The sequence below is a fragment of the Heterocephalus glaber genome, unplaced genomic scaffold (genome assembly GCF_053883595.1).
Source record: "Heterocephalus glaber isolate CG9 unplaced genomic scaffold, H.glaber_assembly_v1.0 deba00001428, whole genome shotgun sequence".
Taxonomy (NCBI): domain Eukaryota; kingdom Metazoa; phylum Chordata; class Mammalia; order Rodentia; family Bathyergidae; genus Heterocephalus; species Heterocephalus glaber.
The window spans coordinates 27876719-27904566 of NW_028258293.1; the positions used below are offsets into that span (position 1 = coordinate 27876719).

Sequence of the window (27848 nt, forward strand, 5' to 3'; positions counted from 1 at the left end):
CACCCAGCAGGCACACTGGATGGACAGATCTGAAAGCCTGCAGACCCACAGGTGACCTAGAGTGAGACGTGAAGAGTGGGCAGGCAGGTCACAGAACAGGAGGCCCACTCCTGCACGGGCCTGTCCTCTGCCCTCTCATATTCAACCCTGTGTCCTCACCAGCTAACTGTGCTGGGGCCTCACTGCCACTCCTCCCAAGGGAGGCTGTGAGAAAGTGGCCTATAAGGAGAGGATAAAGTGGGTCTCAACAAGACACCTTAGACTGAGTCAAACTATTCCTCCTTGAATACTCAACTTGGAGTCTCAACTTAGAGCTTGAGTCAAGTTGTAAGTCAGACTAACTGGTCTGACTTTTGGCCCTGCTGCTTTCTAGCTATGTGGCTTTAACAGCCCAATTTGTGTATTGGTACTGTACCTCTGCAATACCTTCTCACACCACCTCCCTCCATTGTGTTTCACTGTGTTCTGCTCTGGCTCTGTTTATTCTTGGCACAGCTCTGCCCCTCTCTGGGCTTCAGTCACTGTGGATGTTGGGATAGTCATCCTTGAAGCCCATGTGACTTGGTCATTCTCTTGTACATTTAATTGATTGATTGATTGATGATTGATTTGGAATGCTGGGTGTTGAACCTAGAGCCTTGCACCATGCTAGGCATGTACTCTCTACCACTGTGCTACATCTCCAGTCTAACTTTTCTCGTGTTCTCTCTCTCTTTGAGACAGGGTCTCACTATGTAGTTCAGACTGGCCTTGAACTCACTATGTAACCCAGGCTGGCTTTAAACTCACTTTGATCCTTCTGCCTCAGCCTCCCAAGTGCCAAGATTACAGGTGTGTGCCACCATGCCTAGCTAACTTCCCTAGCTCTTGAACCATGAAGACCAGAGAGTGCGTTCTAGATAGTAGCAGAATAAATGTAAAGATGAAGCTTCACCTTTCTTTTCTGGGGCAGCTGAAAAGCCTCCTACAACCCAGTGCTGGTCTCAGGGAATCAAGGTGTCATCCAGATATTCCATCAGGTGGTCATCTTCTGGGCATATCTGGAGATGGTTAGGTTCCTACTGTATCCCCCACCCAACCCTTGCACTGTGACATAGGAGGCGGACCTCTGTGGACTGCACCCCTTGTCAACTGGCTTCTACTTGGGTTGGTTCAGACAACGAGGAGATTTAAGGGTGGAAGAAGGGTGAGATTCGACTATTTTTCTCCCTGCTTTCTTCTTGATCACAGTTTCTGCTAGGAAGCCCTACTTTCCACTGGGCAACGTTTCCTGACCCCTTCAGTCCTAGGGGGCAAGAGTTTCCTACTTTTGCCAGCCTCCGGGTGCATGTTTCACCATCTTTTTTTCCCCTCATAGTAGGAATGAACTCAGGGCCTTCACACTGAGCTACATCGCCAGCCCTTTTTATTTATTTGTTTTTTAAATTTTGAGATAGGGTGAGTCTAGCTAAACTGCCAAGGCTGGGCTCAGACTTGCAATCCTCCTGCCTCAGCCTCCTTGAGTACTGGGATTACTGGCACGTGCCACCATGCCCAGCTCTCATCATCCCTTTTCCCTCAAGCTGCACATATCTCAGTGCCATCATCCTTTCATGAAAGTCTTGTCTTGATTTATTCAGGACCCTTCACCTGGATATGCCATTCAGATCAGTCAGGTCAAGATTTTGCCCAGAACAAAGGACTGGCCAGCCCAGCCCACGAACAGCCCTCCAGTGTTCTTGCATTAGGACAGGCAGACACAGTGCTAGCTTCACTGGGGGGCCCAGAGTCTGGTTTTGACTTATCTGTCACCTCCAAAAACTCTTACAGGCAGAATCAAATAGAAGAAGGTCACCTGCAGCAAGGTAAAAGCAACTGATGTGCTGCAGCAAGAGGACACAGCAGGACAGAACATGCCTCAAGGCAGAGCATGGCCCTACCTCTGCTCAGACTACGTGAGCTGTAGGGCTACAGGAAGCCTGTGCCTCAGAGCAAGCTCTCTGGAAAGCCTGGCAGGAACCTGGGGTGCTGGAAAGGTAGAGGGTTGGGTGGTAGGGGTGGCTTGTCTCAGGAAAAAGCACTGAGCAGAGGCTTGGGACAAGGAAGGAGATCTTGAAAGCAGGAGTAAGGGGCAGGGACATGGAGGGGCACACTGCCCCTTCACCTCCCTTAGGGCAGAGTCCTCCAGAACAGGCCTCCAGTACCCCAACGGTTATCTCCCTCCCTCCAGCCTGGGCTATCAGTTACCCCAACCCTTTCACTTCCCTTGCTAACCACAGCTGCCAGACCACAGCCTCAGCAGGGCCCAGGTTTCAATTCTCATTTCCTCCACACCTCTGAGGCTCCTGATGAGTTTCAATTTCTCAACAGGGGCTGGGCCTGACACTCACCTGACATCTTTAATCTTCTACCTTATTGCAGTCATTCCTGCCTGTTCCCCAACTTCAAACTCCTATCCTCTCCATTCCTAGCAGTCAGAACAAGTTATCTAACCATGCTTTCCTCTACTCAAGACTCTTCCGTGGCTCTGAACTGCCCTCTAAATTGAGCCTAAGCTGCTGTTGCTGCTGCTTCTTCCTCCCCTCCTCCTCCTCCTCCTCCTCTTTCCTCTCCCCTTCTTTTTTTCTGGGGGGGGGGAGGGTACTAGGGATTGAACCAAGGGAGCACTTACCTACATCCCTATCCCTTTTTAATTTTTATTTTGAGATAGGATCTCACTAAGTTGCCCAGGCTGCCTTCAACTTGGAATTTTCCTACCTCTGCCTCCTAAATAGCTGGGACTACAGGTGTGTGGTAGCCTTGTAAGCCCATGCTTTATGACATTCAAGGCTCAATGTGTGACTCCAGCCAGCCTACCCAACCTCCTCTCTCAGTTCCGCCATTTTGTTGTTCCAAACACACCATATACACCCACTTTGCCAGCAATCTAACAGACTTTTGGCATCTTCCCACTTCCAGATATGCTGTTCCCTCTTCCTTCAACACACTTGCCTCTTTTCTCTATGTTGTAAGGTCACATTTACCCTCTAAAAGCCAGTTCAAAACTTCTTCTATAAAGCTTACTTTCTTTCCCCAATTTGGAATTAACCCTCCCATGTCTGCATAAGCTCGTTCAGATCTTGATGACAACCCTAAGCTCAAGCTGAGCAGGTTTCTATTTAGCTACAGCTTTTTCTGAATTTCCCTTTCCTTTAAGACTCAGGCCCTAGCTGGGCCACTGATTTGATCTTTTCTGGTGTTCTCTCTGATGAATCCCCTAGTTCAATTAAGTGCTCTGTGTCTAGAGCTTTTCAGCACCCATACACACATCAATAATCATGATTATCCCATGATTCCCTGTCTCCCACCAGGCTATGCTTTCACTGCCAGCAAAGTAATAGGCCAGGTTTCTTATAACCAAAATGTTTCTGTTTCCCCAGCGCCCACCATTCCAGAAATCCTTATTGCACAGACAAATTTAATTCAACCCCATTTTTGCAAATGGGAGAACTGGACCCAAGAGCCACAGAGATTTTCCCAGGGTCACTCATGATCCAGCTTTGGGGCTTTTTCCTTTGCCTTCTCCCTTGAGGGGTCACAACTCTTGACCCAGGCTACTCTCCAAGGATGGCCCCTGGCCTATGCTAGAGCTCTGGACCAGAAAGCAAGCCTGCACCAGGTCTCACATGTAGCTGTCCTGTGGGCTTTCAGGACAGAAGCTACCAGACGCCCAGATGGTTTTACTTCCCTCCTGACTCCAAAGATCATGCATAGAGCAACCGTCACACCTCAAGCACTTCCATTTTACTAGGAGCCAGTTCATTTTAAAGACGGTGAGACCTTGGCCGAGAAAGGGATGTTCCCAGAGCAGGGTTGAGTGATGTACCCAAGGGTGCTTGTTTGTAGGAAGCTATGAATCTGAACTACATGGTCAACTCTATGCTTTTGAAGTACTTGGGTTTTTTTTGAAGTGCTTGCTTTTGCCAGTGTAACACTTTTATTGTTCTCTTTCTTCTCCTTCTCTCTCTCTCTCCCTCTCTCTCTCTCTTTCCATGGTGTTATGAATTGAACCCAGGGTCTCTCATATGTGATAGACAAGTGCTCTGCTACTGAGCTCCAAATTTTGTGTTGTTTTTTGTTTTGTTTCCAGTATGGGGGATTGAACCCAGGGCCTTTGCACTGAACTATATCCCTAGCTTCAGCCCCTTTTTCAAGGCACATCTCAATAAGTGCTAAATTGCCTGGTCTGGGTTTGAACTTGTGATCCTCCTGCCCTAGCCTTCCAGTGTTGGATTACAGGTGTACTATCACATCCAGCTTGTTTTTGTGAGATAGGGTCTCAGTGTGTTGCCCAGGCTAATTTCAAACTCATGGGCTCAAGTGGAGGCTTCTGTACCTGATAGTTTTATTTTTCTGTCTCCCTTCTACCAGCCTGGCAGGTGCCTCATCTCAGGAGGTGAATACCTCCTGTCTGCAGGAGAAGCTTCTCTCCCCCACACCAGCCTTGGTTGCCAGTTAATTTTTAAACTGTTCACAAGCAGATCACCAAGACTTAAAAGTATAAAGGAAAAGTATAAAGTAGTACAAGGAATGGGCTCACATCAAAGCTGAGGAAAGTACTCTGTTATGGTTTAGATCTAAATTGTCCCCAAAAGTCTCACTTTTGGAGGTAGGGCCTGGTTGGAGAGTATAGGTCACCAAGGGCATGACTTGGAAGAGTATATTTTTGCCCCGTTCCACTCTTCTTTCTCTGCTTCCTAGATACCATGAGGTGAACGGCTTTCCTCTGCCATAGCTTCTGCCATACCATTTCTGCCTTAAATCCAGCCAACCATGGACTGAATCCACTGAAACTGTGAACCAAAATAAACCTCTCTTCCTTTAAGTTGCAGGTGTCAAGTATTTTTGTCCCAGAAATGGGAAAACTGATTAATATAGGCTCAAGCTTGAAGCAGCAATGCATATTCCTACAACCAGAACTTGCCCTGTCAGTCAGCCTCCTCCTGAACCAGACCCCCTGACTTCTGGATAACCCTTTGCCTTCCCTCTCAGGATTTATTCACTCATTTTGTCAATCAGCAAGCTTTCCCAGGCATTTTATCTGTGAAGATCCTGTAATGGGCTCAGGAGCTTCCTGGCTTTAGAAGCCCCCAGCCTGGTGGAGGATGGATATACAGAAAGACAATGAACATGTAGTGTGGACATGGTGCAAAGAAGAGAAGGATAGAACTGAAGAGCCAGCAAAGGTACCCAAGCCATCCTGGAAGGTCAGGGAAGACTTTCTGCAAGAAGTGATTATTGACCTGAGATCTGAGATATGACATCTCCGTTATCCTCATAACATTCCTTTAAGACAAATCTTATTCTCTCCATATTAAAAATCTATTTAATATTTTTGGTGCTGCTGGGGATTGAACCCAGGACCTTGTACATTCTGGGCAAGTGCTCTACAACTGAGCTAGCCCTATCATTTCCATCTTAGGTATAATGCAACTGAAGCCCAGGAAATGGCAATGTCTTACCCAAGGCACATTGTTAGTAAGGGGAGAGAGGTCATTCACCCTTGGGCATCCAGCAGCAGAAGCAGAGGAGCCAGCACTGGAAAAGCTGAGCCTAGGGGGCTGGGACCAGAAAGCTCGGAGCTGGATGGGACCAGTAAGACGTACCACCTCTCACATCATGGCATGGCACAAAGGAGGGGACAAGAATACCCAACAGGGTATCAGCTCATGGTTCCAGGACAACAGAGCTGGCTCAGTCCTTAGACATCTCATCCAGTTGCCGTTCAACCAGTTTATCTTGGGAAGTTGATGAGGACACAGTCTGTCATAGTCGTTGACTCTGAACTAGTATCTAAAACCTCTGTCCCCCAGCCTTGATTCATGCATGGCCCCTGCTACCACTGTATCATTTAATCCAATCTACATTTACTAATTTGTGCTCAGGATTAGATACTCATCCAGGCCCATGGAGACCCCAAGGATCTTCCCCATCACTACTTCCAGAAGCTTGTAGCTAGCATAGAGGCAGTAAGAGTAGGCTCAAAGACCTGGACTCCAGGCAGCATGGCATCCCAGAAGTGAGGCAGCAGCAGGCATGAACTGAGTTCGGGGCAGTGGGTAGGGAGGGCCTTAATGTCACAAGCTCCCTAGGCAATTTCTTGGACTTCAGCTTTCCCATCTATCCCAAGAAAAGGCTAGAGTCAGTAGTCTCTGAGTTCTACTATTCAGGCAGTTAGGCCTCTACCCTATTTGCCTTGCATGGGTTGGGAGGCAGGGCTGAGCTCCTGGTAGACTGGTGGGAGGGAGGCAGAGGAAGCAGCTTTAGCTGCTTGACCCACCCCCAAGCACCCATGTCTGGGCTGTCCCATTACAAGCAAGGAAATGACAGACTCAGCTCTCAGACGTCTGGATATTTTTAAAAGGCCAGGGACAGACATACCCAGAATGCTGGATGCTGCCAAAAATGCTAGTAGGCAAGTGGAGAGCAAATCAAAGCCCTGATGCTTTCTTCACCAAGCTCAGCTGGACATGCCTTTCCCAGAGGCCAGTGCTCATGCCTACTGAGTCAAGTTTCAGTTTCCCTGACTGGCCACTCTGCTTCATTCTGGGAAGTCAGGCCAGAACTGTTACAGGGCCTCATGGGGGAGAATGCACTGTGTCCAGAGCACTTGGTCTCCACTGATTGCGCAGACAGCTCTTTGTGCTTTCTCTGGATCGAGTGAACTGATGGGCACCAGGAATATTGAATAGAAAAGAGCTACCCCTCAGATCCTTTGGGGACAGTGGTCAGATTGTCACCAGGCTGGGTCCATGAGTTCCCCAAGGCTAAAATAAAGAACCTATTCCACAATAGAAGCCAATTTCCTGAGGATGCCCAGCCCTATTCATGATGTCTGCTAATTCTCTACCTGAAATTTTCTGTACCCTCACTTTAATGATAATCTAAACAAATTAGTATGAGACTACTCTGGCTTGACCAAAGTGCAGAGCATCTTATAGAAGAGATACTCTCTGTCAGTGCCCATGTCAAGGATTAGTAGTCAACTGCTCCCAAAGAATCTCCTAAAATGACTGCATTTAACTTCAATACAATGTTGCAAACTAACTTAATCAAGTGTGAGATTCTCTACTCTAGCCAACATGTTTATTTCCTCCCTGCAAAGTCCCACATAGAGAAAAAAGGCTCTGGGTTGGGAGTCAGAAAGCCTGAGTTCTAATTTTGTCTCTGCTCCCAACTGACTGAATCACCTTGGACCCTCTCTCTAGGTCTGAGTTTAGGTTTCTTCCTTTGTAATATGGGAAGGTTAGACTGGACAACCCCCATGGTCCCTGCTGGCTCTGACATAACAGGATTTCAAATTTTAACTGAGCTGCCCTCTCAGCCCACACCCTCTTTGAGTCCCTGTGCTTTGCTGGGTCACTGTGGTAAGGACTGCAGACAAAGAAGAGATACTTCCGGGAGGGCAGACGTCAGGCAGACTGGGCAGGATTAAGGCCATCAGAAAGAAAGCTGCCAAGCCAAAGAGAGCTCTTCTAACCAGGCACACTGTCAGGGGAGATGAGGCTGGTGGGTTTCTCTTGGACTGGTGGGATTCCACACTCGGAGCTCCTGGGAACTCAGGCAGCCCTGTGTGGTGGGACTCCTCTCTGAGGCCCACTAAGGGACATACCCCAACCCTGCCAGGAACTCACAGCCACCTTCTCCTATTATCCCCACCCCAAATCCAACTCACACTGGGCCCTTGTGGCACAGAGGCCCCCAGATAGTTCCTCTCTGACCAGATGACCTTCCTCTACTCCTAACCTTGGGCCTCACCAACTCCCATAGATGGCCTAGCTCTCAAATTAGGAGTTCCATGTATTAGGAACCCCTCCCAGATCCCCAACCCTCAGCAAGGTGAGGAGCTTCATCCAAGCAGCAACCTGTAGTGACCTCAGTGCCTGCATAGATCCACTGTCGCTGTTTCCTGCCTGTCTCTCCCTTCTAACACCCCCCCATGTAGCCTTTGTTATTTCAGACAGCATGGGGATCACACTCTCTTGGGGCTAAGAGTTTTATATTTAACAAAACTTCCCTGAAATTAGCTCTGTGCCGGGCACTGCTTTGTGAAGTATATACTAGAGGTTATCTCTGGTCCTCAGGCCTTTTCACCAGAATTGCTTGCTCTAGGGAAAATTTTCTGGGAAAAGGTTGGACATTGTCTCTTGGCTACAGGATTTCAGGCCTGGAAAGACACCTAGGGTAGAAGGAAGTGTCTAATCCTTTGAGACCCTCCTGACTTTGGGTTCAGGCAAGGTTGTCCTCCAAGTTAGTGTTCACCAGTGCCTGGGGTATGTTTTGCCTACATGTGATAGTTAGCTGACTATGGAAATTAATCGGGGAACCTTATGTCCTGGCCATCAGTTATTTTGTTATTCTGTGCCCTAAGGAGTCTCAAGAGTGACTAGCAATGTCAGATAGGAGGAAAGGTCAGAATGGGAGGTAAGGTATGAATGGAGAAATTTTGGGTGGCTAGGTGGGGTGTTCCCACCACACCTAGATGGAGATGACTTCATCTTCATCTGGCGACCTGACTATCCTAGCTTGCAATGACCTGGCTCTCACCCTAGTTCCATTAAAGAAGCTTCAGAGCCTAGAAGTCATAAACCATCATCTCCCAGATGAAACCCTGCCCAGCCCAAGGTAGTCTGTTCTCAGCATCCCAGCCCAAGGAAAAGAGCACTAGGCAGAGAATCAAGAAAGTTCATAGCTTTAGGCAGATTGACCTTCCCGTGTGGAGCTCGGTTTTCCTATCTGTTCTTGTTTCTGTAGTACTGGGGACTGAACCCAGGGAACCCAGTATGTTGAGCATACTAGGCAAGAACTCTAAGGCAGAGCTACATGCACATCCTCTCCTTTCTCTCCCCCACCCCTTTACTAAATTGCCCAGGCTGGCCTTGAACTTGGAATCCTCCTGCCTCAATGTCCTGCATATCTGGGATTACAGCATGTGCCACCACACCTGACTCCCTATCTGTACATATGAACAGAAGACTCTAAACCCTCAGGGCCCTCTGGTGAGTACAGTCTCCAGATAGGATGAAGAGGAAGATGTTTCTCTGTGCTGTTCCAGGTGCAGGCTGCATGCTCCCGTCTGTCTCATGACATCTCATCTCACAGTAAGAAAAATAATTCTGCCCATGGAAAGCTGGTGGAACTGAGCACAGGCGTTTTTTTGGCCCCTTCAGAAATCACAACTTTGGGCAGGAAAAAAGCCTTTGAGTTGAGGTCCAGCTACTAAATCTTTGCTCTGGGCACAGAAAGGTGGTGTGAATATTGTGTGTGTATGTGTGTGTGTGTGTGTAAATACACATAACAAAATTTACCACTTTTAGATGTATACTTCAAGGTCATTAAGTACATTCACAATGTTGAGAACCATCACCATTATCCATTTCTAAATGTTTTCATCATCCCAAATAGACTCTGTAATCATTAAATAATAATTCCTTGTTCCCCTTCCCCTCGGCCCCTGGGCTCCTTTATTCTACTTTTTTTTTTTTTTTTTGAGACAGGGTCTCACCATATTCATGCTGACCATGAGCTCACTATGTACCCAGGCCGGCCTTGAACTCCCTCAGACTTCAGAGTACTGGAATTACAGTCATGTACCACTATACTAAGCTCTAATTCTACTTTCTCTCTCTATGAATTTGCCTATTCTAAGTACCTTACTGTCAAAGGACAAAATTATAACTTAGTTTAAAGATCCTAACTGGCTTTACTTGTGATTCTACAATTGGGCAACATTTCCTAAAATACAGTGTTTCAATGAATCAAGAAGAGTTTGGTTTTATATAGAGAAAAGGGGTGAAGAAGGCAGGCACAAAATCTGAAAAATGATGTGGTTATTTCAAAGTTACTTTCTTTGTAAGGCAGGGATAGGGAGACAGAATAATAGAAAAAATAACTGGTTAGTTAACAACAGGCTATTTCAGGTGCAATTTTTAAGAAAGAACTAAGGCAAAAGAAACTTCATGAACATGCCAATGAAAACAGGCTTGTTGGGGAAATTTGGCTGTTACTTTGCTAATCCTGATTTCTCAAAAGATCAGACAAAAAGCTTAGTTTCACATTGGTGACTGGACTTCCTAGTATGAGTGACTCCATTCTGACTTTTAACCTGGTCTGTTGCAGCCAATAGAGTAACTTAATCTAAAACAATGGCCTTCTTTATTTAATATCATGTAAGTGGGATCATAATATTTGTCCTTTTGTGCCGGGTATATTTTGCCTAGCATAATGTTTTTAATGTTCACCTATGTTGTAGAGGTCAAAGACTGAAAAATAATTGGGTGTGGTGGTGCATCCTTGTAATTTCAGCACTCTAGGAGACTGAGGCAGGAAGATTGAAAGTTTGAGCTCAGCCTGAGCAACTTAGTGATGTATTGAGATCCTGGAGGGAAGGAGAGAGAGAGAAAGAGAGAGAGAGTGAGAGAGAGAGAGAAATGGTCAGGAATAAAGCTCAGTGTGAAGGCCCTGGGTTTACTCTCCAATATTCCACTTTTGTTTATTCATCTCTTAGACAATGGGGTCATTTATACCTTTGGCTATTGTGAATATGTTGCTATGAACACTGGTGTACAAGTATTTGAGTCCCTGCTTTCAATTCTTTTGATTAAAAGTGAAATTGCTACATTATATTGTTACCAGGTTTAGTGGTACTGGAATCTCCTTCTAGAGGTGGTTTCTAGGTTCTTTCTGTCCTGAACAAGAATTAGTCGAGACAAGGGCAAATGGTAGTAAAGTTTTACATTTATTAAAGATAGGAAAAGAAACAGGCTCTGCAGAGCAAATTTAGGCCAAGTTAAAGTATAAAAAGAAGTACACTGTACAGGACAGAGAAGGCTACAGTGAGAAAGCACAGTGGCAAAGAGTTCACTGTCAGCTGTCCTTGTTGTATCTCTCACTCTTCAGGCCAAGTCAGGTCTACACCTCCTATTGAAGTTCTCACAGAGTTCTCACAAGAAGTCCATGTGCAGGGTTTTGGGAACTGTTCTGCCCATGCGTTCTGGAATTTTGTAATTAACAGGTCACACCAACTTCCCCAGCCAACTTTGCCATGCTCTAGTCTTCTGCCTCAATATAGCAACTCTATGTTTAAGCTTTTGAGAGACCACCAAACTGCCTTTTCCAGTGGCAGCACTATTTTACATTTCCAATGTGTCCAGTTTCTCTACATGCCTGACACTTCCTCCCCCCTCTTTTTTTTTTTTTTTAAATAATAGCCATCCCAATGGGTTGGAAATGGTATCTCATTGTGGTTGGCCTGATATGGTTTTTGATGGTTTTTAGAATACAAACTTTATTAGACTTTTTAAAAATTACAATAATAGTAAAATATGCTCATTTCTTTTGTTTTTGTTTGTGAGACAGGGTCTTATTGTATCATTCAAACCAAACTTGACTTGCTATGTAGCCCAAGTTGGCCTCAAGCTCCATCAAACTCCTGGTGCCTCAGCCTCCTGAGTGCTGGGATTTCATGCCCAGCTCTGAATATGTTTTTCAAAAACGTATTTTAGCTGTAGAGTTCTTTTATTGAAAGAAAAGCCACCCGAAGGCTACATGAAAGTGGCACTGGCTAACTGCAGACAAGGGAGGCTTACAAGGTCTCCTGGGGCCGAGGTTTGTGTGTATGTGTGTGAGGTGCTCATGTGTGAGGACAGTTTCTCTTGGTCTCTTTTTCCCTGCCCAACAGGGAAAGGGAGAGGTCCCTGAGGCCTTTCTAAGGAACCCCTTGACACAAGTCTCTGACTAATGGCCACTGAAGTCACATCCTTTCTGTAGTACTAACGTGGAGGAAGCCAAGAGTAACAGGGAAAAAAGCTTCTTGCTTTCAGTCCTTGGAGGAGGACTTAGCAAGTCACCTTGGAGGAGACATTCCCTGCTTTGGTAGTCACTTTAGATTATCAAACGTAAATAGGTTGTGGGAGATTAAAACAAGGCCTTATCAAACTGGCAAAGTCTACCTCTGCAAGATCCAATAGGACACAGAGCCTGGGAGGAAAGCAACACTTTTTCAGGAGACATAGGAAATTCCAGGTCATAAATGAAAGGCCTAGTCTCTTTTCTGGAGAGGCTGCAAGTTAGTAGCTGCTCTTCCAAAGATGATCTTTCCCGACTGGTCATCAAGTAAGATCTCCAGGAGCCAGGTGTTGTGGTGCCCGCCTCTAATCCCAGCATTTAGGACGCTGAGGCAGGAGGATAACTTCAAGAGAAAGAGATGGGGGGGTGGGAGAGATCAGGGTCTCCAAGATCTCTGATGCAGAAAGGAGGCCTTGAGCTGAAGACCTCTGGGGCTGAGGACCCCTGAACCTTCCTGCTAATGAAAACTGTGGGAGCTCAGGAATGTGAACGAGAGCTTGGGCTGGGGGCGGGGGGCGGCACACACCTTTAGCCCCAGCACTCAGGAGGCTGAGGCAGGAGGATCACCACAAGTTCAAGGCTATCCTGGACTACATAATGAGTTCAAGGCCAGCATGAACTACACAGCAAGATCCTATCTTAGACAAACAAATAAACAAACAAAAAAGAGAGTTTGGATTTTGGAGTCATGTGTTCAGGCTGCTGGGACGTTGGGCAGGGCAGTAGAGGGAGGCTGGTGCTTAGTAGTGTCCCCAGTTAAAATGAGCTAGTCTCAGAGGGGACTAACAATTAATGGAGGTAAGGGATGTGGTAACTATAGCTTATACTTCAAGCTAGTGAAGTAACTGTATCAGTTACATGCAGTTCTCAAGTTCATTACTTCTGTAGCTCCAAGAGATGGAGCAAAGGGAGAGGCACCATACATGTGCATTATCCCTTTCTGTATCCAAGCCAAATAACCCTGGGGATCAGAGGGACACATTTCCTCTTCACTTCCTCTATTATAGCTTACCCAGCCTTTTCCCAGGTCTCTCTGGCCCCATTAAGGATTCTGAGCACAGCTGATAGACCAAATTGATCCAAGGAGCTGTCAAAAGATAAGATCACAACAATTTAAAGGTTTTTTAATTTTTTCTTTTGCAGTACTGGGAATTGAACCAAGGGCCTTTTTTTTTTGGTACCAGAGATCGAACTCGGATCCTTGAGCTTCCGCAGCAGGAGGCGAAACCAGTGAGCTAAATCCCCGGCCCCCTTTTTAAAAAGGCCCCAGCCCTTAAAAAAAATTTTTTTTTTTTGGATACAGGGTCTCACTAAGTTGCTCAACTGCCCAACCTGGACTTAAAATTTCAATCCTCCTGCTTCAGCCTTCCAGAGTGCTGAGATTACAAGTATGAATCACCACATCTGGCCACAACAATTTAAAGATCTTACTTGGCTTTATTTTTGAGAATCAATCCACATAGAATAATTGTTCCAATGAGCCAAGAAGAAGAGGTCAGCTGTTTGCAGGGATCAAATTCAAGGCCTTACACATGCTAAGCAAGTACTCTGCTATTGAGCTACTCCCCTAGCTCTGTGATGCTGGTTTTATAGAGAGGAAGGGACTTGAAGAAAGCAGAAACAAATGAGCATGGTAGTGCATTCCTATAATCTCAGCACTCTGAGGATTTGAGGTAGAAGGATCACCAATTTGAGCCCAGCCTGGGCAACTTAGCGAGACCTGTCTCAGAATAAAAATATAAAGAAAGGGCTAAGGATGTAACTTGGTATGAAGGCTCTGGGTTCATTTCCTAGCAACATACCAAAAAAAAAAAAAAGTAAGCAAGTAAGCAGAAACAGGCCAGAGGTGGTGGTGCATACCTATAATCCTAGCAGTCAGGAGACTGAGGCAGGAGGATCGAGAGTTCCAGCCCAGCATGGACTACATAGCAAAAACTTGTCTCAAAAAAACAAAAGGCAAAACAAAAAAAGCAGAAATAAAATGCAGATTGGGTTTGGCATGGTGGTGCATATCACACCTGGTAGGTAAGGCAATGGCATGAGCTGGAGCATGCTGTCTCCATGGCAACTGCCTGGGCAGGACCACAGCACCAAGCATGGCAGGGGCTCCATGAATCTTGGCAGTGAAGTACAGAAAGCCTTAAAGAAGAATGAAGAGAAGACACCAGCTGTCCCAAGAAGAGTGACTTCACTCTACCTGCCGCCCACATTCCGCAAGGAAATAACCTTTCCCCTTCCCTTTAACTTCTTTGTTCCCTGCCTGCTGTACAGTGACTCCCCTTTCAGACTCAGCCCACTCAATGGGTGCCTGAGCCTTAAAAGAGCCTCTTTGCTCACACAATCCCTGCCCCCCTTGGTCTCTCTTTAATAGCACACATCTGTAATTTCAACTACTCAGGAGTAGAAGGCAGAAGGATCACAAGTTTAAGTCCAGCCTGGCAATTTAGTGAGAACTTGTCTCAAAAGAGGATCAGGGGGCCAGGGATTTAGCTCAGTGGTTCTGCCACCTGCCTCGTAAGCGAAAGGACCTGAGTTCGATCCCCTGTACCAAAAACAAAACAAAACAAAACAGAAGATCAGGGCCAGGGATCTAGCTCAGTGGTTCCACTGCCTGCCTCAAAAGCGCAAGGACCTGAGTTTGATCCCGGTATGAAAAAGTGGTAGGATGCTTGTCTAGCATATATGAAGATCTGGTTCAATCCCCAGTACTCCAAAGAAAGAAAAAAAGCAAACTGATCATTTCAGTTACTTTCCTTGTAAGGTAACTACAGCAAAACAGAATAAGAAACCAACTCGCTAGTTAATACAGTCATTTTAGGTTACCTTTTTTATGATTATACCAATTAAAACTGGCTTGTTTCAGAAACTTACTATATGTCTTATTTACTTTTATCTCATTGTTGAGACAAAATACCCAACACCCAAAGTTAAAGGATAAAAGGTTTATTTGGCTTACAGTTTGTAGAGGTTTCAATCCATAATTGGCTGGCTCCAAGGCAGGGTGGCAAAGGGGCAACAGTTCACGGTGGCAGAAGACAGAAAAAGCCACAAGGGACTTTAACAGCGTCTTTCTGCCCCTTTTATCTTATTCAGACTATTTAGAGTGGGTAGCACTCACATCCTTAATCCTAGTGCTGTTGGGCCTAACCCCATCATGAATCAATCACACACTCAGATTTAGCCACCTCTGAAAAAGCATGTGGCTTTGGGGAAACATCTAGACACAAGCCATAACACTATATTAACTAATTCTGATTTCTCAGAAAATAAGGTAATAAATTAGTTTTGGTTTTTTAGTATGTATGACTCCATTTGATTTTGGTTTTGTTTCAATCAACCCAGTCAAGAACAATGAAAATTACAGGGGCTAGGGTATGGCTCAGTGGTAGAGCACTTGCCTCTTACGTGTGAGAATCTAGGTTTAATCCCCAGCACTAGAAAGAGAAAGAAAATCCATCTGTTTGAGGCTAATTAGGATCGAAATATAGGAAAGCACAGATTTAAGCAGTCTTGAAAATGTGCTCCCTGACTTTTGGCCTGGTATAAGGGTTTAATCCAAAATAATGACCTCCTATAATTTTTACTTAACAGAATTGGTGACAATAGTTGGTTAATCTGGCTGCTAAGGACTTCATACGAATCCCTGTGCTGACTCCAATCACATTTCACCAGCAATCTTACTCCCAAGGCACAACAATCTGAACAAAAGATTGTTGGGATGCACCACCTCTATGGCCCTTCAGGCCTGTGGTACACAGGAGTGATTCTACGGTGAAACTGTAGGGACTTTGACAAGATGTTTGGGAAGGTATTTTCTTACTAAATAGGAACCCTCTGCTCACCTACAGAGAAGATAGCACTTTCTGCCAACACTGAAGGAAGCCCAGGTGAGGTGCAGGGCCCTGGGCCAAATAGGCGTAGCTCCAAGTGTGACCTTCAGTCATATTCTCTTGGCCAAGATGCTAGATTCAGATCTCCCATCAGTCCAGGAGCAGGTTAGACCAATCACTATGGGCACGCGCCTGACAAATGGATTTGCCTAAGATGAATCTTGATTATGCAAAAGATATCTTTAGTCAGCAATGCTTTCCATACCTAGCACAGAAATTTAAACATTTCTAAACCAGGTGTGGTGGTGCATGCCTTGGGAGGCTGAGGCAGGAGGATCACTTGAGGCCAGAAGTTCAAGGTCTGCCTGGGTAACATAGCAAGACTGTCTTTAAAAACATCCCTCTTGACTACAATTGAGGATAAGAAAGACAAGCAGGATAAAGGGCAAAATAAGAAAATAGAGCAGGAACCAAGGAACTGAATCCTATTAACCATTAAACCTTTATTCAGCCTGCTCATTTACATTTACTAATTTATTCTTGCAACCAACCATTCAATCTTCATTCAACTAATTAGTGACTGGACCAGTCTTCATTCAAACATCCTGTGTTTATTGGAACAACCAAATAATTTAATTCATTTATTCATTCACTTTCTTTAACAAATCAACCCTCACTCAACCAACAAAGCAACAGTCATTCAATCTGCATTCATTCAACTAAGCATTCCAAACATCAATGCTCAGAGCTGGAGGAGACCTCAAAGGCCATCTAGTTCAACCCCTTCAACTTTGTAGGAATTCAGTCCATGACACCCTTGCCGGATGGAGAGCTCACTATCTTCAAAGGTTGCCTGGAACAACTCTGACTGGGAGAAAAATATTTCTCAAGCTAAACTGGTTCTGCTCCCCAGAAACATCTAGTTTCGGATGCCAGGAGAGCCTGGTAAAGATGGTGTCTGTGCCCTCTGTAGCCTCCTCTCACTTACTCTTCTGGGTGGATGATAGTCCTTTGTTTCAGTCTTTTTCCTCTATCCAGTAGGCTCCATTCAGTCCAAGGCTCTCTCCTGGCTTGGTATTTGGAGTGGGAGTCCACGTTCCAAGTATGATGTGTAAAGGAGATGGTGTCTTCCAGCTCTGGGCAGACCAAGTCCTATAGTATCTGTCATGCCCACCATTTTGCTAAAGGAGCCTGCTCAGCCTGTTCCTCATGGCCCTTAACCCCCTTTGTTGCAGTTCAATGGCCCAAGGGCAGAGAGTCTATGAATTTGCTGGAGACTTCAGAGATGGCCTAACCCAAAAAGCTCTGTACAAACTGGGGCAACAGGAAGTAGGTGGGCCAGCCATTTGTTCCTCTGAGGCACTGGAACCTGAGATCTGAGGAGGGATCTAAGGTACTAGAAGAAAATGAGGCAGAAGACTCAGAGACAAAATAGTGGGTATGTACTTGAGTAGGCATAGGCCATGAGAAAGCAGAGGCTAACTGGAGCAAGCAAGGAGATAAGCCAGTGCAGCAGTAGGTGTGTGGGAGCAGTGACAGGATAAACTGATCATTGTAAGCAGAAAAAAATTTCTTTTTTGTTTTTTGAAACAGGGTCTCACTGTGTAATCCAGGTTGGATGTGAACTTAACTATGTAGCCCAGACTGACCTTAACTCATGATCCTCCTGCCTCAGCCTCCTGAGGGCTGGGATTATAGCCATGTGTCACCATGCCCAGCTAGGAAACAATTTATTGAAAGGACCCTGGGAACTTGCCTAAGCCAATCTTCAGTTAGAAGACAATTTCATAGTGGAATATTTATTTGATTCTAAAGAATTACAACACATGATGGGGAAATTTTTTTGAATTAGTAAACAGGTAACTATGTAAACCACTAAGTACATTAATTAGCTTGATTATAGTAAACGTTTCACAATGTATACCTACATAAAAACATCCCATTTTATACCTTAATCATATATAATTTTTATTTCTCAAACATACCTTTATAAAGGTAAAAAAGACACAAATATAGCTTCAAATTAACATTTTTCCTTTTGGGTTCATATATGAAAGTAATTATTTCATGCTATAATTTGGCATCCACATCATGTTCAATGATTCAAAAATCAAATAAAAGTTGTGCTATACCTGTAATCCCAGCACTCTGGGAGGCTGAGGCAGGAAGATTGCAAATTTGAGCCTAGCCTAGACAATTTAGCAACTTAGTGAAATCCTGTCTGAAAAATTTAAAAAATTCTGGGAATAAAACTCAGTGAGAAGGTCTGGCTCTAAATCCCAGTGCTGGAAATAAATAAATAGAGAAAAATTAAAAATAAAAAAATAGGTAAATAAAAATCAAGTAAATATGCTCATATAGGATAATTTCCTCTTCCCTAAGCCTTCTATTTTTTTTTTTTTTTTTTTTTTGGTACTGGGGATTGAACTCAGGTCCTTGCACTTGCGCAGCAGGCAGCGAAACCACGGAGCCAAATCCCCAGCCCCTTCCCTAAGCCTTCTAAAGAAGATATATCCAGAGGAGTCTTTGGTTTGCAGATTTTGGGAAGTGGGTACTGGGGATTGTCCCAGGGCCTTGTGCAAGTTGAGGACATGCTGTACCACTGAGCTACACCCCCAGCGCGTGGAGACAGTCTTCTTCGAGGGTGATGGCCTTTCCTATGATAGCTCTCAACCTCATACCATGGATAGGGAAGAGGAGTTTAATGCTAATTGTGCTGCAAAAGATGGTCAATGGGGAGCAAGCAGGTTGTCGGGGGGAGCCCTAGAGAGGAGAGAGTCATGGGCTGTTAGAAGGGAGAGAGAATCACTGTAAGTTGTTTGTGTAAAGCCCTGCTCCATCCACTTCTAAACAAAAGCCTGCAGTATAGCAACCATTCCTCACCAAGGCTTTGTGGTGAAGCTTTACTCGGAGTGATGAAGAGAAGTGGTGAGTCTTGCTCCTTGATGCAGGCTGCTGTAGGAAGGCAGACAAACCTGGACTGCATTTTACGATCCCACATAAGATTTTTGATGGGAAGTTCAATTCTCAGCTGAATCTGGGTTTCAATCATTACTCTAAGAACAGAGCCAAACATTGCTGTCAAAGTGCCAGGGCCAAATCCAGCGCAAATAGAGACGGCCTTGTGATATTACTAGAGGGAAGTTGTGGCTATGAGATCAGCCTTCTGACCTGAGCAAGATTTTGCAGAAGGTGTACTACTTAGAATTCTTTAGGCAGCAAATCATGGAAATTCATTTCTAATGTGTTGAGCAAATCAAACAAACAAAACCTCAAAATATAAAAGGGGAGGGGAGAACTATTGGCTCACATAGATATGAAGTCCAGGAGTAGGCTAGCTCCAGGAATGGCTAGGTCCAAGCACCCAAATCAAGTCACCAAGAATCTGTGTCATTTTACTACTCTGCCTTCTTCTATGTCAGCTTCTCTCTCAGGTTACTCTGTCCATGCTATAACAAGATGGCTCCCAAGAGTTCCATCCTGACATCATCAGCCCTCCTGGAAAGAATTTACTTTCCTGGTAGTTCTGGGGAGATACCAGGGATGAATCTTATGAAATTGACTGGGTTATTCCCCCAACCCTGGAGTTGAGAGGATGGGATCAGCCACATAGGTGCTCCTTGAACTGACAGTGGAGGCAGGCAGTCTCCCAGAGGAGAGAAATGGGAGTTGAGAACTGGTAGTTGCAAAACTGGAGTCAGTGAAAAATGGAGATGCACATATCCTGTGAAGTGAACTCAGAAGACTAAGTCAAAAATCCCCCGGACTTCCTAATGTGATCCCCAGGCCAGAAGCTGATGTTTCATCCAGGTTTGAAGGATACATGATTTGTTAAGAAACTAGAGTGTTTTCAGGAAGAGGCTAGTTGGGAGGGGTGCAGAAACCTTCAACTGATTTGGGTCTCCACTCCCTCCCCTTTTGGCCTTAGCTTCCGAGACAGGATTTCCTGGAGCTGGGGCTGCTGCTGTGGGGCTGGCTATCAGACACACTCTGCGACCTCTGGTCAAGGCCACATACCACTAGAAAGGTTAGACATTTGCAAGAGTGCAGTCCTGAGGACAAGAGAGGAGGGTGCTGAATTGTGGTTAGAGCCTCCCACCAAAATACTAGAGAATAGTGGTGAGAAAGAGGCAGAGAGTTGGCAAAACTTAAGGGATTTTAGGCTCTAGCAGTACGAATCAAATATGGATTCAAAAGCTACAAATCAATGTCTCCATCTCCGTACAAAAATAATGAGTGACACTTAAAGGATATACAGTGGTAAGGGGAGGCCAGGATTCACATAACTTAGAGATACCAGGAAGGAGAAAAGTATTCCACACACACATTAAGATCAAAGAGGTCTGTGCTATGAGCCATGTGCTGTAGGACAAGACATGCTTGACTGCAGTATGGAGGCTCTGGTCCAGCTAGAGCAGGTCTCCTTGGTGCAACCAACAGGAAAATTTTACTGAAAAAAGAAAATGCCAAGGGATCTACATTCCCTACGCTGGATATCTTCCCTCCTCTGCTCTCCCCTGCTCTCTGGCCCAGGAAGCTGACCTCTATATATATGTGTGCTTCTAGCTTCAGGTTGGTTTTGGCTGATGGAAATGTTACCTAGCAAGGCCCATTTTCCCTGTCACACAGTGTGCCAATCACCAAAGCAATGAGTTTTGCAAAAGAGAAATAGTTTATTTACAAAACAACCAAATGTGAAGAGGCAGGAGTCCCAAATCTCAATCTTGTCTCCCCAAGGATGGGGTTTAGGGGTATTTATGGAGTAAAGAAACAAAGTGATCTGAGGCATGGGGAAAGGTAATTGGGGGTAAGGAAAAGGCCAGTAATCGTGTGAAAAGTAAAGATGTGAAAATGACTGGTCAAACATCGTTCTTTATAAGATGCTTGTTCAGAAGATGGCAGTGTTAGCATGCTAAAGGGTGGAGTTTTGTTCCTCTGACATCAAAAGGTCACCTATCAGACACTCGTGCAGGCCCCAAGTGAAGAGTGGGTGGTTTAAACCAATTTGGACTACCTCTAACTTCCTGGAAAACAACTTAGACAACCGTTACCATCCTGACCATATAGCAGAGAGTTATCTACAGCCACACTTAGGGAGGTGACCTCTAAAACTGATGATAAAGACAAGTAAATAAAAGCAGTGAAGTTAAAGAGTTCATTCAAGGTTCCTCTCAGGTTCAGAAAAACCCAGCTAGCGATCAGAAGGAGGGAGGAGAGTGAGGTCAGGGCACTCATTCCCCTGATCCTCTTCTTGTGGCACTGCCTTGAGCTGGCTCTGTCCCTCAACTAAAGGTCAGTAATCATTCTTACTCTGGATTCTGGTAATCGTTCCCTCTTCTTGGTCATTCAGGCCTAGAGGTGGTGACAGTTTGGCTGCTACTAGCTCTAGGTTATTGTACTTGAAGATCTTCTATATTTTGTAAGTAATGTTTTTATAAGCAAAACTTCTGTCCATTTTCATGTTTCTGGTTGGAACCCTGAATGATACTGTCCTTGAAATTCTCCCTGTTGGTTAAGATAATTTGGGAGGAACAATCTGGGATCTTGGCTGACCTCAGGGAGTAAGAATAAAATCAAGCAGCAGAGTTGTGATGTGTGTGTGGAGGGGTACTAGGAGAGTCTGAGGGGATCTGGGGGTGAGGGCAGGCAGTGACTACCAGAAGCTCCTTCAAAACCAACCTAAAACTCTAGGCTTACTTTCTTCCACTGGGGAGACGCTGGTCACTAAGAGGACTGGCACTTGCTGGCATCTCACAGGTTCCTGAACATGCCAGTCAGGTGAAGAACAAACTAGAGAATGCCAAGGACTTAAGCATTTGATTCACTTGGCATTTGCTTTCATCAGAACCAGAAAGGCCACCTTGAAGCAAATGTGCCTCTGAGGTAGCTCAGTAAAGCAGTATTTTTTCCCTTCTCAGGAAATGGGGAAAACCTCACTGCTGAGGCAGGCAGGGGCCTACCTAGTGTGGGGATCAAAGATGTGGGCATGGAGCCGGATGTTGTAGTGCATGCCTATAATCCCAACACTCTGGGAGGATGAGGCAGGGGGATCAAAAATTCAAGCCCAGCCTGGGCAACTTTGCAACTTAGTGAAACCCTGTCTCAAAATAAATAAATTTTAAAAGTGCTGACAATGTAACTCAACACAAAGGCCCTGGGTTCAAGCTCAGTACTGGGGGGAGGGGGGAGAATGTGAATAAATATGGGCACGGGTCTTGTCTCTGAGGGCAGAAGAAGTGAGTGAGAGGAATCCAGACCCAAAACTTCACCAGCCCCAGGGCTTTTAATGAGAATGCTTCCATATGTTAACCAATGGTGGCTTCAAATCTCCCATGTTTCTCTTCCCCATCAAATCCAAGTGTGTGACTAGGGTGAGGCTAGGGGAAGGAAGCGTCTAAAAGACTCCTTGAACAGACCGGGGAGAAAGGCTTCTCCCAGTGGAAGCTCACCCAACTAGAACGCTGCAGGCTCAGGGTTTAGCTAGGGCCTGCTGGCGGAATAAAACGTGGGGAGAAAGCAAGGCTGTGGGCAGGGAGGACCTGGGAATGTTTGTGGACCAGAGAGTTCTGAAGGTGGGAGGCCTATGGGGGGCTCACATCAGCAGAACTGTCAGGACCAGAGTATGGTGGACCTGAGAGGAAAATGGGCTACCTGTTCCTCTCACGCTTTCCATGGCCCCATGTGAAAGAGCATGAGGGTCAGAGGAGGGGCAGGAATCAGAGAGCCAGACAGAAAGACAGAAGCCACTGGGCCAAGCAGTAGTAGACAAAAGGCCAGGTTCCCTGTATCTGTAGGAGTCCTTGGCAAGGGGTTGGAAGGGGCAAGGTAGAGCTGAACAACCTCCAAAAATGATACGTATAACCACTGTGGAAACCGCCACATCACAGATCACCTAGGGCAGACAGAAGCAAAGTAAGGCCCGGCACTCCTATGTGCAGCAGAATGAAGTAGGCCTGCAGGAGATCTTGCCAAGTTTCTTCCCCAGTCCCAGGACTTAGTGACCCAGAAGAGCACAGTGTGGCATTGGCATAGCATGTCCCATTCCCATACCAGGCCCCTGAGTCACTATTCTAACTCGGGTGTATTAGTATTGTTATGAAATGGAGTTTTAAACTGAATTGGTGTAAGTTTTATTAACTGAATGAGACTAGAAATTTACATAAACTCTATTTTGTTTTTAAAAGAAGAAAGAATACTAAGAAGAAAAAAATGGAAAAAAGAAAGCAGAATTTTTCCATGCGTCTACCTCAACAAGTTAGAATTCCTTGACAACCCACTGCAACAAAAACATGGCCAGAGGCCTTGCATCTCCACCGGGGTCCACTGGGGTGACCCCCAGCAACCCCAGGAAGAGGGAGCATCTGTGAGCCAGAATGCCTGCAGGTCTGAGATTCACTCTGATTGGGCCATCTTGGGTCACAAGGCCACTCCTGAGCCAGTCACTGTGGCTGAAGAATGGAATGTACTGATTGGTCAAGCCCAGTGTGCGTTTAGGCCCCTGGAGTTGACTTTCCTGGAATCACAGTGTTCCCCAAAGAAATATGGGAACTGCAGGGAAGAGGAAGAGGGGTGAATATGGTGAAATATTGCAATGGGGATTTTACCTATTCCCTCATCTGAGAGCATAAAGTTCCTGTCCCAGGAGGACATTGAAACTAAATCTAAAATTTCAAGCTTTTCATAATTCTCGGAATAATAGCCATTAATGTTAAATAGTGGGCCCAGAGTAGAAGGGCAGATTTAAATATCCGTGCAGTAGGAAAAGGGGGAGTAAAAAAGAAAGAAGGGTTAGAGGTTAGAGCAAGGCCATAAATAGGGCCCTGAAACTTGAAGGCTAGTGAGGGGGGCATCAAAATGGAGAACTGGTCAACTCTGGGAGAAAACTCTTGTCTGGTAGGGATTTTCTGAAGAGAAATTGTGAAAATGAAAGAAGCCCTCCCCCTATTCCTGTTTTTATTACCTATGTGAAATCTGTAGTTTAAAAGTCAGTTATTCCTCCTGTCATGGGCCAGAGTGGGGAGACATGAGGACTAAGTGCAGTTGGTACCTGGATTGAGACCTGGAACAGAAGAAAGACATTATTGGAAAAACAGGACAACTCTAATTAAAGTGTGGAGTTTAGTTAATGGTAACGGACCAATAAAAGTTTCTCAGTTGTGACACCAGTAATCACCAGTAATGTAAGAGGTTAACAATGGGGGAGATTGAATGAGGGATATAATGGGATCTCTCTGTGCTATCTTTGTGATTTTTCTGTAAATCTAAAATTTTTCAAAATAAAGTTTATTTTTAAAAGACAGTTTCTGCCTATCACCTATAGTGGTGTAGATTCCTTTTTCCTGTGTGGAGGAGCATCTCAGGGGTACTGGTTGCACCGCTATGGTGCAGGAGCAGGGGAGAGAGCTACCTCATTCTAACTCCTTTAGGGTCCTGTAACCTGGAGTGACTGAATGTGACAGAGGGCCTGGTACTTGACAGGTGCCCAGTGGAGGTTAGTAGTTTTTACCTCGAAATGTATCTGCCTTTTCCCCTGGTCCCACATCTCCAAGGTACTTCTCCCAGAAGCTTGGCAGTGAAGTGAGTTGCTCAGCCTCTTATAGGAGCTTCTCCACAGGCTGAGAACCCCAGTGCTAGGGCTCTAGCCTGTTTGGGGTAGGTTGACTGTGCCTTAGCCACTGCTGTGTGTGTGGACAGCTGAGATGACTCTGCTGGACCCTGAGCTGACTCACTTTATTTAATCCTCATATCGGCCTGGAAGGATACAGACTGCTATCATTTTATAGGTGGGGAAACTGAGGCTGCAGAAGTTGGCACCCATTTTCTGTCAGAGTGTCTTTCTGAGACAGATAAGAAATAGCACCAGTGACTCTGGAGCCAGGTAGGCCAATAAACAGAAACTAGAAGTACTGGGAAATTAAAGAGGAAAGGTCACTTTGGTGTTCCACGGTCAGTGGACTTTGGAGTCAGGAGAATTTCCAGGAAGAAGGGGGCAAGGACAGCACCCCAAGAGGAGGAAGTAGTAAGGGGTCTGGCATTGCAATGAAAAACCTAGAATTCTAGCAGTTCACAGCATGTCCATCTGGGTGGCCCTCGAGCAGGATCCACACAGAGTGGGTTGTGACCCAAAACAAAAGAATCAGGGACTGATAGGACTTTTTCCATCCCACTCCTTGGCCCTACTTCCCCTCAGGATCTGGCCTTGGGCTAACATTAGCATTCCACCGCTGGAGCCAAGGCCTGCCCACTCTAAGATCTCTTTGTTTCTGTTGGAAGGAGGTCCCCTGCTAGGGCCTTTATGGGTCAGAGCTGGGAAGACTCAAAATAGGGCAGAGATTGGAGAAATGTTGAAGTACTGTATCTGTTTTGTGCCAAGCCCTATAATGGGACCCAAGGCTTGGAATGACTCAGTCCTTTTGCCTTGGAAGATACTGACTGCCATGGATGCTGTGATGAGCTAGTTTATGAAAAACAGGGCCCAGAACTGGGGGTGCACAGTGGAGATCCTCAGCTCCTAGACCCTAGGGAGACCCTTGACCAGACTTCTCTAGTACTCCCTGGTGGACAGGGCAACCTACATGGTCAGCAGTTTCAGGGGAAGGAGAGCCTCAAGTTCTACATCTGGCTGCCTCCCTAGAAGGAGAATTGGGTCCAACTGGGCAGGCCTTGACAGAGGTCTCTCAGGGTGAATGAACCTTCTACCTAAGCAGCTCTCTTCCTGCACAGCTCCATAGTAACGCTGGTCAGGGCCTGGCATAATGGCCTCTCTCTGTCCCAGGGGACCTCCAGTAGCCCACATAATGGCTGTAACACTGTAAATCTGCCATTTGACAGCCAGGTGGGACCAGATCAGCTCAGCATGGCCTGATTTTCACCTTATATGCTGAAAGTCAGGACACCTTGAGTGCTCTAGCTCCTTCTCAGAGGGCACGCACCATGACACAGCCCTCTGACTTTCATGCCAGCTGCTCCTTGCAGCTGTGCAGAGCTTTGAGGGGAAGGAAGCTGGGGGGCAGGTAAGGACACAGGCTTGTGCTTGTGGTGTGAACCATTCCTTGGGAACTTTCCTCAGACAAGTGCACTTTCTGTTCATGTGAAACGAGCAAGAAGGGGTCAAGATGGTTCCCTGGAAACCCCACGATTTTAGAGAAGAAAGTTCTAGAGAGACTTGGAGGCCTGTAGGATAACAGTGAGTACTGGAAGGTGTGTGGGGGGGTCTCAGCAGCTTTCAGGAGCTTAGATGAGATGAAGAAGGAAAGACAGTGAGGCTGGAAATGAGGGATTGTACCTGGGAGACTGTGGGACCTGAGGTTGGTGCTGTAGGCAGGTGCACAGGGGATCCCAGACAGGCCTTGGCTGGACCTACCCAACCCCACGTGACTCCCTGGACCCTGAATCACCAGAGCCAAAGGGGCACAGAGCTCACAGCATCCAATCCATTGCACACATGAGAAGACAGGTCTAAGGGGAAAGGACATGAGTATCCTAGGTCATCCACTGTGTCAAGGGCAGAGTCCAGCCTCAAACTGGAGTCCTGCCTCCCAGGCCAGACCATTTCTCACTCATGTAGAGGTAAGTCACACCTAGCCAGGTACTCCCCTCCACAGCTGGGGAGAGAAGGAATGACCCCGAGAGACTCTCTGGTACCCCTACCTTATTTCTCAGATAGTGAATGAACATCAGAGAGGGGCAGGGATTTACCAGAGGTCCCACAGCCAGTGAGCAGCAAAACCCACCCTCCAGACCCAAGTGTCTTGACCTCTAGCCCAGGACTTCTCACTGTACCAGTATCTCCTAAGGAAAGGAAAGAACAGGGAGAAAGGAAGCCACAGTTACTGAGTACCTATTATGTAACAGGTCCTCAACATGCATTGCTTCCAACAGTCTTGGAAGCAGACTTTCTTTCCCGTGTTTAACAAATCAGAGAACAGAGGTTCAGAGAGGCAAAGCACTTTGCCCAAAGCCATACAGCTAGTGGACAGCAATGTAGGAACTTAAGCCCAGGTCTCTCTACTTCTAAAGTCTGTGCCCTTGTCCTTCCCCAGACTGGCTTGGGTTGGGCCTCAGGACTGATAATACAAGGGTGTGGCAGCAGCAGGCGGGGGGGGGGGGGGGGATGGGGGGGCACTGAGGGGCAAATACCAGGCATTGTCCAGGCTCCAAGCTGTCCAATGACATCAATAACAAAGAATAGCAGAAGTAACCTTGGAAGAAGAAGGCCCTACCTCCCACTCACTAGCAGGTTTTTTTCTTTTCTTTCCTTCTTTTTTTTTTTAAGATATATTGATCCCCACCTGACAGAGCCACACAGAACAAATGGCTAATGGCCTGGCTCCTGAGAGCCAACTATTTTCAGGTCCAGGCACTGTTGCCCTCAGAAGCCCATACTCTCAGACTGATTTAAGAACTTGGACACTCACAGTCCTAACATGAAGGGGCCTCCAAGGCTTCTGGTCTACCTCACTAGGGCAGACCTCCTCTCTACAGACTTCCCAGCCGGGTTCATTCATCTTGCTGACACACCCTCACTGTCTAGCACTAGAAGCAGCCCCTTCCATGGAGGACTGCCTTGCTCATTCTAAGCTGAGACTAGCCTCTGGTGACATCCCCATAATCTCACCTGGAGCCCAAGGCAGCTGTCTGCTGGCCCTGGGATGGCTCTATTAAGCTGGGAGGATGGTGACTCTACATCTGACCTGCTCTGGGTCTGTCACTACAAAGGCAGAGATTGCAGTGCCCTGGAAGTCATTCTTAAAGAATGTACATAAAGTTCCAGAGAAGAGCCAATTGGTCACTTCCCATATTCTAGGCTTTATGTCTCTGTTAATACAGACAGACATAAAATCTACCTTTGTGCCAGCGACATCTCAGTGCCTTCCTGTCATCTCATACCCCAACCTTTTTTATTTAATCCAAGCATAGATTCTTGTATTTCTCTTTTTAATTTCCATTTGGGAATGTTAGCAATCCATAGTGGTACAGTGCTTTATAGTTTACCTATAGCTCTTTCACCTGCATCATCTCCTTTCATGCTTAGGACAGTTTTCCGGACCTCACAGAAATGGCTGATGTGGTTTCTTCTGGGGAATCTGGCAATGACAGGGGCCCTAGCAATAGCTGCTGAGATGAGCACCAACATTAGGCAGACAGGATCTT

The 27848-nt window shown here is 46.0% G+C and overlaps 1 long non-coding RNA gene across 1 annotated transcript in view; it reads left to right on the forward strand.

Annotated features, from left to right (window-relative positions):
* LOC147828037 (uncharacterized) overlaps positions 1 to 23994 on the forward strand; it is a 33481-nt gene extending 9487 nt beyond the window's left edge. The window contains exon 2 of the long non-coding RNA XR_015451475.1: positions 22880 to 23994. This is a non-coding gene — a long non-coding RNA (uncharacterized LOC147828037). The remainder of the gene's footprint in view (positions 1 to 22879) is intronic.
* The last annotated feature ends 3854 nt before the right edge of the window (positions 23995 to 27848 follow it).